Below are 14,372 nucleotides of genomic sequence, written 5' to 3'. Positions count from 1 at the left end.
CCTCCAGTCATCACCTGGGGCTCATATGCAGTTTACAACGACTGAACTTCCTCACATCTTTAACGCAGACCCAAAAATGACAGGCAAGTTACCCAGACCTGTTATCTACTATCCAATTAAGCACAGAAGTGAAACCATGTACTTAAAGGTATTTGAAATTTGATACCAGAGCCAAAGATACACAGTGGATAAAACAGTCTATTCAACAATTGGTTTTGGGAAATCTGGACATCCCGATGCAGGAATCTAAAAGTGGATCTCTGTTGATGACAAACCACTAATGTCAACTCAAACTGGATCAAAGACCTCAATGTCAGACTCAGTACTTTGCAATTACTGCAAGAGGGAGTAGGAGAAACACTAGAACTCTTAGGCATATGCAGAAACTTCTTGGAAATAGTTCCAGGGGCATGACAGATAGAAGAGTCTTGACCAGTGGAACTACATCAAAGTAAAAAGTTTCTGCGTAGCAAAGGACATAGTTACCCAACTAGAAAGACAGCCAACAAAGCTAATAAACATACTACCAAAGCCAATAAACCAATCACTAAATGGGCAAAGGAGCTAAAGACATGTAAAGGTAAGAATGACAAACACATGAGGAAATGCTCATCATCCTTGGCCACACAGGAAATGCAAAAGAAAACAACTCTGAGAAGCCATCTTGGCTGAGTTAGATTAGCCAACCTTGTGAATTCCAAAACACAAATGTTGGCAGAAATGTGGGGGGAAAGGAACCCTGTTGTACAGTTGGTGGGATTGTAAACTAGTGCAACCACTCTGGACAGAAGTCTGGAGGTTCCTCAAAAAACTAAACATAGGGCTCAGTGGTAGAGTGCTTGCCTTGCATGCATGAGGCCCTGGGTTCGATTCCTCAGCACCACATAAGCAGAAAAAAAAAGCTGCAAGTGGTGCTGTGGCTCAAGTGGTAGAGTGCTAGCCTTGAAGAGCTGAAGAGCTGAGGGACAGTGCTCAGGTCCAGAGTTCAAGCACCACAACCTGACCCCCCCCCCAAAAAAAAAAAACAACCAAAAAACCTAAACATAGATAGTTGCTACAACCCAGCCATACCACCCACCCAGAACAAGCCGGGATATGATCAAGACACCTGCAATCCATGTTCATTGCTGCACTATGTGCAACAGCAAGACAGGGAAACAGCCCAGATGCCCCACAATAGATGAGTAGATCCGAAAAAGGAAGAACGGGAGAGGGGAGAGGGAAGGGGAGGGGGAGGGAAACTGTGATGAAAATCTTCAAAATATAATTTTCTACTTTATATTTATCTAAAACTATTTTAAATATGTTTAGAATATATTTAACTTCATTAATAAAACTATATTTAAAATTATGTATATATTTTATATATTTCTATTTTTAATTTTTTCTTTTTATATTTTCAATTTTTGCTGGTCATGGGGCTTTAACTCTGGGGCTGGGTGCTTTTCCTGAACTCCATTTGCTCAAGTCTAATGCTCTACAACCTGAGCAATAGCTCTATTTCTGGCTTTTTCTGGGTAATTTATTTGATAGGCGTTTCGGCTGTCTTTGAACACTGATCCTAGATCTCTGCCTCCTCAGTACACAGGATAACAGCTATGAGCCACCAGTGCCCAGGCTTATTTTTATTTTATTATTATTAATTTACATTTAAAATTATTTATATTAATTTTTAATTTATATTATTTATATTGTTTTATATTTGTTTATATTTTGGTTATATATTTCATTATATTTAAAATTACTTATATATATATCTAACATGCATTTGTCTTAAAATTAGGCTACAAACTGATCTGTTTTAGTGCAAAAAATTTATTTTTTTAAAACAAACAACTTCAAAAACATTTTTCTAGAAATCTTCATTTGTATGTGAAATAAGCTTATATCAAATTGGATACAAGATACCATTGTCCTTCAAGCTGCTTAAGCTTTCACCATTAGTATTTTCTATACGCACTTTGCGATGCTTTCAAGAATGTGTAAGAACTGCAAAATTTCCAACTTTATTTTCCCTGAAGACATCAGAAAAAACTGTACTCCTAGGCAATTTTAATTATTAGCCTTTACCTTCACTGGTAGTATGTGCTGTTGTTTACAACTTTATTCATAACTAAAATCCTACTTGTGATTATAATTCTAAAATAAAAAGTTTACCTGGGCACGATAGTGAATGGCCTATGTGAGAGAATGGAGTGGGAGGGATGGAGTGAAGGCGAGAGCAGAGACCGCCTAGGGGAGACCAAGTTCAAGGCTCTAAAGGGAATGAGGCAACTGTGACAAACCAAAGAACACTAAGGAATACTTAGGCATCAGACTTTGTAGAAGATTCTAGAGTTTATGTGAGAGGATAAAGCAATGAAACTGTGCTCATGAGTTTTTCATTGCTGTAAAACAGCTTAAGGTAGGTCAGGTTTGACTGACTCACTGTTTCAGACAGTTATGCCACGGAGGAGATTACAGAAGAAAGTAAAAGGGATAGAGGCAGAGAGAGAAAGAGAAGGCAAAAAGAAGGAGGGATAGAGGCAAAGGCAGTAGTCTTTCTTCTCCCCTTTGATTTCATCTGCACCAAAATGTATCTCATCTAACCTGAGGAGACATCTATACCTGCTCCCCAAAACTCTCATGTTTATCTCAATGCAGAATGTATTCACTTCTTAACCAAAGGTTCATATAGTTCCACTGTTTCAGTATTGCTCAAAAGTTCAAGTCCCAATTTTCTTGAGACTCAGGGGCAAACTCTTAGTTGTGATGCCCTGTAAAATCAAAAACAGTCATATACTTCTAATATACAGGGCAGTGAGGGACAGAGCATGGTCTACCCACCCCATGCCCCTGCTCCCAGGGCCTCTGACATCCTGGGGCACCCCCTGGAAGTGTGGGCCATGCATTGGCCCGGATGGCCAACCCCACCGCCTTTGTCCAGCAGACTTTGGGGAACTTCCTGCATCCCAGCACCCTACTGGGATGACTGGATGGTAGCAGTGGACTCTGAGTCTGAGCTCCACTTTGCTGGGCCTAGGCCTTGCCAGGATACAAGGATGTGTCCTTGGATGGCTATGGCATGGTGCAGCAAGGTGAGAATGGCAGAAGCCTTCAGGGGATGGAGGACAGAGGATGGAGAAGGCAGCGGCCTTGGAAGCTCACCAGTATATAGACCACAGAATCCACCAATCAGGATGACAATGGGTACAACAGTTGGCATCCCCACAAAAGCATTTAAGTGGCAACTACATATGCTCACCAGACACCCCTGCTGACTTGCCACTTGTAGGCCTGCATATATAATAGGAAAAACCTGCTCTCAACTTCCCTGAACCTTTCAAAAGACCATTCTTGGACCATCAGGACATTCCAGATGTGAAGAAGCTGCACATGGATGAGATAGTAGAGGTAAAATAACCACATTTTTCAATGCTCACTTTTTTTTTGGGGGGGGGAGGCTTTTCTTTTTTTTTTTTTTTTTTGCCAGTCCTGGGGCTTGAACTCAGGGCTTGGTCACTGTCCCTGAGTTTCTTTTGCCGAAGGCTGGCACTCTACCTCTTGAGCCACAGCACCACTTCCTGCTTTTTCTCCTTATGTGGTACTGAGGAATCGAACCCAGGGTTTCATGCATATTAGGTGAGCGCTCTATCACTAAGCCACATTCCTAGCCCAATGCTCATTTCTTTTTAAAAACCACAGACATGTCCTCTGGAAGTGACTTTGAATGGTGGTGTTAAGACCACCTCTAGGTGACACATCTGGAGTCACACTCATCTGTGTTTGTTCCATGGCTTGGAGGATGTGAATAGAGGACCCACAAGAAGAAGGGGGACTGGCAAAGGCATTTTCCAATGACTGCCATCGATCTGTGTACATCTGTGCTAAGTACTTCTGAGATGTTTTGAAGTACCTGATGTATTTTTAAAGCAGGAGTAGGAAAATAGCACATTTTGTAGATGACTTTTTGTTAAAATTCCTATGAAATGTAATTGGGGAAGAAGGGTCAACTCCCTGAGTTGTAGACATGCTGCTGGTGCCCGGGTTCCCAGGAGTAAGAAAGGCAAAGAGGGCCACATCAGTGCTTACAGTGAATAGTGACACTGTCCCATTCTGTTCTACTTTCTTGTGTACACAATCTATATAAAAGACAAAGGAGTCCTAACTTACATTTAGTGTTTCTAGATGTTAGAGGGGTTGCCAGTACATGACAAAAATGGAATTAGTAGGTGAATAAACCGAATGTTCTGTGTTAAAATTCCTAGAAATAGACTGAGGACTCTATCAGAATTTCTCCTGAGAAATCCAGTTTAGGGTAAAAAGAAATGTAATTCCTAAGGTACTGTGTGAATGGTCATTGTTGTAGACTGAGGGAGACTAAAGCATAGGGATTTTCTTCAGCCCTCAGAAAACTACTTGGTACAGAGGTACTCTCTGAAGTAGAGCTCTAGCAACATCCTCAGGAAGGAAGAAAGGCAGTTACCTTGGTGTGTCCCACACAAAGAATAGTGGGAGGCCAAGGCATCCTCAGTTTGTGAGAGAACTGCAGAGTAGAAAATGGACTCCTGCTGTGGGTTAAGGACTAGGTCCTCACTAAAGTTCATTGAAAGCTACAATGGAAAAGCTACTATTGTTTTTTTAGTTACTCTGCTAGACAATGCTATCTTTAAAATGTTACCACTAAGGCCTATCACTTGTAGCTTACTCCTGTAATCCTAGATCTCAAGAGTCTGAGATGTGAAGATCACAATTCAAAGCCAGTCTGGTCAAGGAAGTCCCTGAGACTCTTATCTCCAATAAACTACCATAAAACCGAAGTGGAGCTGTGGTTCAAAGTGGTAGAGTACTAACCTTGAGCAAAAAAGCCCCATGACCAACAAAAGCAAACAAACAAAAAAAGTGTGACCAGTAAGAAAGCAGCCATATCCAGGAAAAAATTAGAAATGTTATTCCTAACACTCCAAAGAAGAATAACTGAGGGGTTGATTACAATCAACGAGTATTTATTAGATGGTGCCTGGTGGTTCACACCTTTAATCCTAACTACTCAGGAGTCTTAAGATCTGAGGACTGCAGTTCAAAGCCAGCCCAGGCACTAAAGTCCATAAGACTCTTTCTCCAATTATCACAGATAAAGGTGGAAGTGGCACTGTGACTCAAATAGTAGAGCACTAGCCTTGAGCAAAAAGAGTCAGGGACAGCACCCAGGCCCAGAGTTCAAGCAAAAAAAATAGCACACCATTTCCGTTTCTTTCCTCCTAAAAATGTTCCTAAATCAAAGGTTCAATTTATTATCGAAAGTATTTTAGCCCTAGTGGAAAACTGGTACATTCTACCATAACAACACAGTTCAGTAGTCATCAAAATACACCTCTTCCTCTCCAAATCTAAATCTGTAAGCAGCAAAACACCTGCCTTCCACAGACAAGGCCATGCTCCACTGACAATGGGGCAGGGGAGATCCCAAAGGGCAAATAAAGAGAAATGGGAAGTGACCGAAAGAGTGTGAGACCCTGAGTTCAAGGCCCCACACTAACACAAAAAACACAGAGTTCACCCATCCATATGCACCCAATCAGTACTACTACTACTACTACTACTACTACTACTATATTCTTTAACCCTTTTTTTCTGGTTCACAGATGAACTTAGATCCCTAAGAACCCCCCACCCCGCCAATGTACGATCACTCACCAGGTCCTAGCAAGGTGTCCTCAGAATCTTCTAATAACAGGGTGGCTAGAAACACAAACAGTAATATAGTATCTTTCCCTCTCACAAAGACTGGAAAATTCTTCTATCGTACCAGATATTGAGAGACCAGCCTGGGCCGTATCACAACATAACTAAAACACTCATCTGTCTCAAGTCAAAACTATTCTAGCAAGTCAAGGGAGGCTAACCTATAATCCTACTTACTCTTCTGAGGATGGAAGCTTGAGGCTAGTCTGGGCAGAAAAGGCCAGGGGACTCTATCTCCAATTAACCAGCATTAAAGCAGGATAGAAATGTGGCTCAAATGATAGAGTGCCAGCCATGAGCAAATATCACCCAAAGAACTTTAAGCCCTGAGTTCAAGCTCTAGGACTAGTGCGCACACACACAAACTATTCTAAATTAAGATAGGTGTGTTAGCACACATCTATAATCCCAGTTATTTGGGAAAGGGGAGGACAGAGGTATGAGGCAAAGTTCAAGTCCAATATTGGCCAAGTTAGGGAGACTATCACAAAAAAACAAAACAAAGAGGGCAAGCTCAAATGGTAGAGCTCTTGGTAATCTCAAAGCCCAGGGTTCAATCTTCCTATCAAAAAACCCAAAAATACAAAACCCTATTTTAAATTAGCCAGGTAGTTGGTTGAAGAAGTAGTCTCTGGAAAAAAGAATTGCAAACTCTTCAGGGGATGTTAGATGACCAACTTTTTGCAACCCATTAGTTAGAAAAAAGAGAATAAAGGATAACTGTTATGTGCCTCTTTATATTCACATAAAATTAGGTGTGTGTGTGTGCGTGTGTGTACACACACACGCACACACACACACACACACACAGACTGAAATGAAGTCCAAGACATGGAAACCAGAGATCTCTCTTTTAAAAAAAATTTTTAATGTTTGATGGTTCTGTCTTATTTTCTTTATGTATATGGTGTATTCACATGTATTATCTTTGGGAGGAAGAGGGGAGAGAGTATGGAACTCAAGTGAAGAAGTGCAGCAGAGGAGTTCATTGGACACTAATAAACTATATAACTCATGGGTGGAGAATAGAATGAGGAACTGGGAGAGAGTAAGGGAAAGGAAGATACTGTACAAAAGAGTATGTACTCACAAAATTGTAATACCACTGTACATCACCTTTAACAAAATTTAAAATAATTAAAACTTGAAAAAGGATAACTGTTAGAATAATAATCAGGGTGTACACTTAGAATAAAAACAATCCTGGTTCACGAGGCATGAGTGGCTCATACCTGTAATCCTAACTACTCAACAGACTGACTGAGCTCATAATTCCAAGACAGCCCAGATAAGGAAGTCCATGAAATTCTCATCTCCCAAAAGCCAAAACTGGAGCTCTGGCTCAAGTGGCAAAGTGCTAGCAATTGAGCACAAACTCTCAGGGACAGCATCCAGAACCTGAGACCAATGCCTAGGACTGCCACTAACAAACAAACAAACAAACAAAATACCCTGTAATTGTAGCTTCTCAGGAGGCTGAGATCTGAGGATCACAGTTCACAGCCAGTCCAAGGAGGAAAAGCTCTGAGATTCTTATCTCCAATTAACTATCAAAAAGCTACCAACAGAGCTGAGGCTCAAATGGTAAAGCACTAGCCTTAAGTGAAAAAACTCAGGGATTAACACCCAGGCCCAGAGTTCAAGCCCCAGTACTAGCACCAAAAATAATGAGAGAAAGAAAATGGTGGATAGTGAATAATACTCAGAAGTCTACGTGGGAACACATGCACTGGAACTGAATCCTTGACCTAGGACAATTAGCTTATTTTGCTCATTTACCCTTTTAATCCCTGTAGGGTTTGGAAATAGTCCTTCTCATTCCTGATCATTGTATTTGGGTCTTCTCTTTTGTTCTGGGTCAGTCTGAAATTTTTAATCATTTTTTTCTTGTTTGGAGGGGTTTTTTGCTATTTGTTTTTGGCAGAACTGATGTTTGAACTCTGGGCCTTACATTTTCTAGCCAAGCACTCCAAATTTTTCATATTGTTTTAGTGTGTTTTCTCAGGAAACTGGCTTCGCTGGTGGTAATTCCACTCATCTTTTCAAACTAACTTCTCACATTTCTATGGTTTGATAAGAAAGATGTTGTTCCACTTAGAGATTATGCCACAAGTCAAGTTTTCAAGGTTGAGGGCTCCATTAAATACACTATGTAAGGTTCACCATTGGGTTTCCTGTCTGTCTAAGCTCTCAATTCCACTGGGAAACTATAGTACATGTTAGCTATGGTCATTGTCACATAGATCCACAAACTTAAATGCAGTCAAAGTTAGGGTCATGCAACTCTAATATCACAAGATGTTATACTACATAGTACTATATAGTACATACAGTACTACAGTACATATTTGAGGAAGTACACTAGTCTTGTGGACTAGCCAGACACTGGTGACATAAGCATGTAATCCAGGCTACTTAAGGAGCTAAGATGTGGCATGAAAGGGCCGTGAGACTTATCTCCAATTTACCAGCAAAGAGCTGTGGCTCAAGTGGTGGAGTCCTAGCCTTCAGGCAAAAGGAAGGAAGGAAGAAAGGGAGGGAGGGAGGGAGGGAGGGAGGGGAAAAGAAAAATCAGGGACAGCTCTCAGGTCCTGAGTTCAAGCCCCAGGACTGAAAAGAAAGATGCCCTGTGTCTGTTCTTATTTGTGAGCTCTTACTGTGATACTCCACCACTTGAGTCACACCTGAAGTTCCAGCCTTTAGCTGGTTAACTCTAGGTAAGAGTCTCTCAGATTTGTCTGCCCAGGCTCCCTTCAAACCTCAATTCTCAGCCTCCTAAGTAGCTAGGACCATAGGTGTGAGCCACCAAGGCCAGGCTTCTTATGGCTATTCTTTTAAATAATTCAGTACTCCCCATGTTTCATTTCTTCATTGCATCCCCCAAACAGATGTATGTTCTACTCCATGAAGAAAATGGAGCACAAAGGTCCAACATCACCACAATAGCAAGTAATGGAATCTAGACTCTTTCAAACACTATTTAAGAAAGCAATCAGAAGTGAGAAAGAACTTAATGAACTAAAGAGCTTTCCTTACCTGTGTAAGTCCGAACATGTTGCACATAATTGATTTTTCTGTGGGAAAAGTAACTGCATTTGCCAATATGTACACTTCCCTTGGGAAATGGTTTCTTAAGTGTTTCCTCCAGTGATACTCGTTTACTGTCGTGTAAGTACAAATGATGCACTTGTAGACACGCTCATAATCTCTAGTCTGAGTGTGGTGTTTCAAGTGGTGTGGTGTTTCAAGTATAGTGATCATATTGATTGGTATTATAGCCACAGAGGTCACAACAAATGGGCGCTTTGAGAAATCTCCCTCTTCAGAGGTGGAAGAACAAGATTCCTTGGCTTTGGCTTGCTTCTCTGCACTTTCTTCCACAAAAAAACTTGGCACTGTGAACTCTGATATGGTACACAAACTGCTCCTCAGATTCTGGTTCATACTGGCACTGCTTACAGAGAAAGGGTTTGTTCTTTGAGTTCTTGCATTTGTCCTCTGCTCCAAATGTTTCAGGAGGAAGATCTTTAGCAGAGGAACTGTAGACTTTGGGGACAGCTGATGAGGCCTCAAAAACAGGCTCTGGTTCTGTCTCAGTGAGCTCCGCATATCTCAGTTCCACGCTTCCTAACCCATCAGCTTCACCTTTCATTACAGCAGATTCCTCAAGTCCTTTTCCATCACTATCTGAAAAGCTGTTATCGCCGCCAACAGGCTTCAATTCTGCCATCTGTCTCTCTTCTCCAACCAGATAATCACAGCAGCTGCCATTGACTTCCCCAGTTAAGATGACATTGGCTAACAGGATCAGCTGAGGGGCAGCCAGCTCAGCTTTGGAGAGGTCATGCAAGTCATATATGTTGTTAGTTAAGGCCATGCCCATGTTGCCACTGTTGGTGAACAAACCTCCTCTTCCAGAAGACTGGCCCATCCCTTGGGTAGCCATAATTGCATTCTGAATAAAGAACAAACAAAAGAGCATCTGTTAAAACCAATTCTAAGAGGAAAATCAAAGCATCATTCAGGCTCCTCATGACCAAAACCAACTATTTTTGGACATAATCTCTAAAATTCAATGAGACTCATTACCTACTAACAACAAACTTTGGATACATTCATGTGGTGTATGGTATAGGGCCTCTAATGTCAGTACTCAAGGTTAGCTATACCAAGACTGTGCCTTAAAAAGCAATATATAAGGTTGGGAATGTGGCCTAGAGGTAGAGTGCTTGTCTAGCATGCATGCAACCCTGGGATGGATTCCTCACTACCACATCAACAGAAAAAGCTGGAAGTGGCACTGTGGCTCAAATGGGAGAGTGTTAGCCCTGAGCAAAAGAAGCTGAGGGACAATGGCCAGGCCTTGAGTTCAAGCCCCGGGACTGGAAAATAATAATGATAATGATAATAATAATAATAATATTTAAAAAGCAATATATAAGCTGGGTGCTGGTGACTTACACCTATAATGCTATTTAGGAGGCTGAGATATAAAGATGGCAGTTTGAAGCCATTCTGGGAAGTAAAGTCTGTCAGACTCTCATCTCCACTAAACTACCAAAAAGGAGGAAGTAGAGATGTACCTCAAGTGTTAGAGCAGTAGCTTTGAACAGTAGAAACTCAGGAACAATGCCCAATCCTTTACAGACACACAGATACAGACACAGACAAGCTACTATATACACTAGGCAGGCAAGGTCACAGCTGTAATCCTGCCTATTCAGGAGGCTGAGATCGGAGGATCTTGATTTGAACCTAGCAGAGGCAGGACAGATCAAGAAATTTACATCTTTCATTAACCACCAAAAAGCCAGAATGGCACTCACCTAATTAAGTATGCCAGCCCTGAGCAAAAACAGATGAGGCCCTGAGTTCACACCTCAGAATTAGATGACTGACAGAGAGAGAGAAGGAAAGAGAAAGAGAGAGAGAGAGAGAGAGAGAGGGAGAGAGGGAGAGAGAGAGAGAGAGATGTTAATTCTCGATTCTCTTTACTGAAATCACTCAAAACAAATCCTCATCTACAAAAAAACCTTTTACCACTTGTTTGACATAATTCAATTCTCAGGTTGGTCTACCCTTGTTTTGCAAGTAATCAAAATATTTTTCAAGTGTGTGGGAGCCAATCTTTATTTTTATGCTAAGAAGAAAATACCAGAGTAATAAACAGTCCTCCCATTCTTGCCCTTCAATAGTGATAGGAACCAGACAGCCCAGGAATCCACAAACAATTCTTTGCCTATAGTAAGTAAAGCAAGCAGTCTGGAAGGAAATCTCTTAAGCATTGGTTAATTCAGTTCAATTTCTTAAGAACTCAACCCAACTCAACTACCTCCAAAAGAACAAAGCGACTGCGAAAAGCACTTCACCTCTCAAATTTACAATGCAAAATAAAGACCCACTGATGATGCAAATGTCTCACGTGAAAGTGGTATTTTTTCCCTAACACCCTCAATTACATCGTACTGGAATTCAACAGGGCAATCTGCACTTTCGGCACTGTGTTCCACTTGGCCTCTTGGCTAGAGGAAGCCATTACGAGACCACCTTCTTGAAAACAAGCTGGGTGTTTTGTCTTAGCTAAGTTACTTCGCGGGCGAAGAGGCGCTGCCTACCAGACTCCGTGTCCTCTTGCAAATCAGAAGAAGAAAAGTAGGGGAAGGCGCCAAACACAGAACAGCCGAGCACACGCAAGGCAACGCTTTTCACCCACGAACAGACGCGAGCCCGTGAAGTAACGCGCACCAACAGCGTGAGCCGATGCCATCAGACCGCGGGGCCGCCGTCCCGCCGCCGCCCGGCCCGGGGCTCCGACCGCCGCCCGGACACCCGCGTCCCGGGCGCCCCCACCCCTCCCGGGCCGCCGCCCTGCGCGCGAGGTTCGGTTTTCCCTCCAGCCTGAGGGCCCCCGAGCAGCACGCCATCCCTCCGAGCCCCGCCGCCGCGCCGGCCCCGGCGGCGGCGTTCCGAGCTGAACGGGCACGCGGCCACTTCCCGGCACGAAGCCGCCTTCGGAGCCCGGGCGCGCCCGCGTCCTCTCCGCCCGGCCGCTCCCCGCACGCCCTCGCCACCGCTCGAGGGGCCGCCCCGCGCCGTCGCGTCGCTCCTCCCCGGCCCCCCGACTCCGCCGGCCCACAAGTGGGGCACCTCGGGGCGCCGGCCGGCCGGCCGCGCCCATCCCTGTCCAGTCCGCGGGGGCTCCGCCCGCGCCCCGGAGCGGGACTCAACGCGCGGGGACCGGGGCCCCCGGGACCACGAGCCGGTCTCAGGACCGGGACCTCGAGCAGCTCCGCGCTCGGCCTCCGAGATCGCGATCGGGAGACGCGTGCGGCCCGCGCACGGGCGGCGGCCGGGCCTCGGCTGAGGCGGGGTCCCGGAGACGGGCCGCTCCGCGCCGGCGCCCCCCGGCCCAGCCCCCGGCCCCGCCGGGCGCGGCAGCCCCCGCCGCAGCCGCTGCGTCGGCAAACCAGCCCCGGACAGCCGCGTCCTTCCGCGCCCTCCCCTCCCCGCGGCCCCCGGGCCCGCGCGCGCGCGCCTCACCGGCCGTCCTCAGCTCCCTGCGGCGCTCGGGCCTGCGCCGCCGCTCCTGCTCCGTCTTCGTTGCTGGAGTTTCGGGAGAGAGGAGATAAGTTAGGCCCGGGGCCGTCAGGGACCGTTAAGGCCCAGGACATACAAGACGGTCTGCTCAAACCGCCGCCCCTGCCTGCCTGTGCCAACCGCCGGCGCCACTCGAGTCTCAGGCCCCGGGCCTTGGCAGGGCTCAGTCAGACTCCACGCGGGGAGTCGCCGCGCCGCGCAACCGGCTCCCGGCTCCCGCCTCCGCCGGACACGCCCCCTCCAGCGCCCACGTGCGCTCGCGGCCACGCCCCCTCCATTGCTCGCGCGCGAGATGCTAGGCGCGCCCCGCCCCTCGGGCGGCCCTCGGGGCTGGGGGCGCGCTGGGGTGGGCGGGGACGGAGGTGGGAGGGAGGGAGTCGCGCCCAATCCGCCGGCCTGGAGATCATTAAGGGGGCGGGGCCGCACACATATAAACCAGCAACAAAAGCTTGCCTTCACTCCCTGCGAAGTGCAGACTAGAGCTGTTCTGAATGCGCCGGCTCGAGCCTGCAGTTCTAGCTGCTCCCGAGGCTGAGCTCTGAGGATCTCGAGTCAAAGCCAGCCAGGGCAGAAAAGTCCTTGAGACCAGCCATTAACCAACAAAAAAGCCTAAGGTAGCCCCAAGCAGAATCTTTTGAAGTCTCCATCCATCACTACCCTTAGTTAGTTTTAAGCTTCTACAGGGAAATGCCTTCTAATTTTCAACGGGGAATATGAAATCATCTTAGGAGTTGTAAGAAGAAAAGTTATCCGGAATAGAGTTTCATTCAATTCTAATAAAGATTAGAACACAGGTTAAGAGGAGCCAGCATCATGGGTAGTGACTCATGCTTGTGATCCCAGCACTCAGGAGGCTGAGGCCGGAGGATCACAGTGAGACCTTGTATCAAAAAACAACAACAACAATAACAACAACAAAAAACCAAAAAACAAAGACCCACTGTACACATGAATTGACATGCTGAATTGAAACCCCTTTGTACAACTATTTAAAGACATAAAAAGTAAATTTACTTACTTAAAAAAATCAAGTCTTTACATGTGGTTTTACTAAGCTGGCAAATATTGTTTTGGTGAAGGAATTACTCTGGGATTACAGGGGTAAAGACGGTAGTGGCTGGTGTGGGACAGTGTTATGTTGGAGCCTGGTCTTGACTTTTACGTCTTAAAGCAGGGTAACCATGCTGAATGCCTGCATGGCATGTAGTAATTCACAGGGTGGAGGAGGGCAAGGAATGACGAATTTCATTCTGTTTTCACCTGAATTACCTTCTTAGCCTGCCTTGGATACTTTCCTAAAATGGAGTTGCAAACTTAGGGCCTATAACTTGCATCTGTAATCCTAGTTATTCAGGAGGCTGATACTTGAGTATTATGGTTTGAAGCCAGAGCAGGGAAGGAATACCTATGAAACTTACCTCCAATTAACCACCCCCCAAAAAGCCTGAAATTGGAGCTGTAGCTTAAGTGGTAGAATGCTAGACTTGAATGAAAAAACTCAGGCCCTGGAATCAAGCCCCAGTATGAGCATTAAAAAATAGAAAATAAATAAAAAATAAAAAGGCCTGCTGCTGGTGCCTCATGCCTGTAATTGTAGCTAAGGAGGCTGAAATCTAGAATCATGGTTCAAGGCTAGCCCCAGTAGGAAAGTCCCTGTGACCCTTTATCTCCAAAGAGCTGGAAGTGGAACTGTGACTCAAGTGGTAGAATGCTAGCTTTAAGGAAAAAAAAAAAAAAGATGTCCAGGCGCAGGTGGCTTACTCCTGTAATCCTAGCTACTCAGGAGGCTGAGATCTGAGGAGCATGGTTCAATACTAGCACAGGCAGGAAAGTCCATGAGACTCTTATCTCCAGTTAACCACCAGAAAACCAGAAGTGGTGCAGTGGCTCAAGTGGGAGAACTCTTGCCTTGAGCTGAAGAGCAGTGTGACAGGTTGGTTTCTTGGCCAGTAGGACACAAGGAAGAATACTAAGGTTAAGATGCACTTGTAGGAAAAGGTGAAAATCATACTTCTACTTGTTCTAGCTTTTTGTGGATTGGCTGCCAAATT

General features: G+C 45.0%; 1 pseudogene; it reads right to left on the bottom strand.

The window, feature by feature from the left end:
* Positions 1-12,446, bottom strand: part of LOC138821106 (RE1-silencing transcription factor-like) — a 29,169-nt pseudogene extending 16,723 nt beyond the window's left edge.
* Between the last annotated feature and the right edge of the window lie 1,926 nt (positions 12,447-14,372).

The sequence above is a fragment of the Dipodomys merriami genome, unplaced genomic scaffold (genome assembly GCF_024711535.1).
Source record: "Dipodomys merriami isolate MVZ:Mamm:240054 unplaced genomic scaffold, mDipMer1.0.p SCAF_9, whole genome shotgun sequence".
NCBI classification, from domain to species: domain Eukaryota; kingdom Metazoa; phylum Chordata; class Mammalia; order Rodentia; family Heteromyidae; genus Dipodomys; species Dipodomys merriami.
The sequence above is the reverse complement of the archived record's forward strand: the minus strand, read 5'-3'. Positions and strand labels throughout refer to the sequence as shown.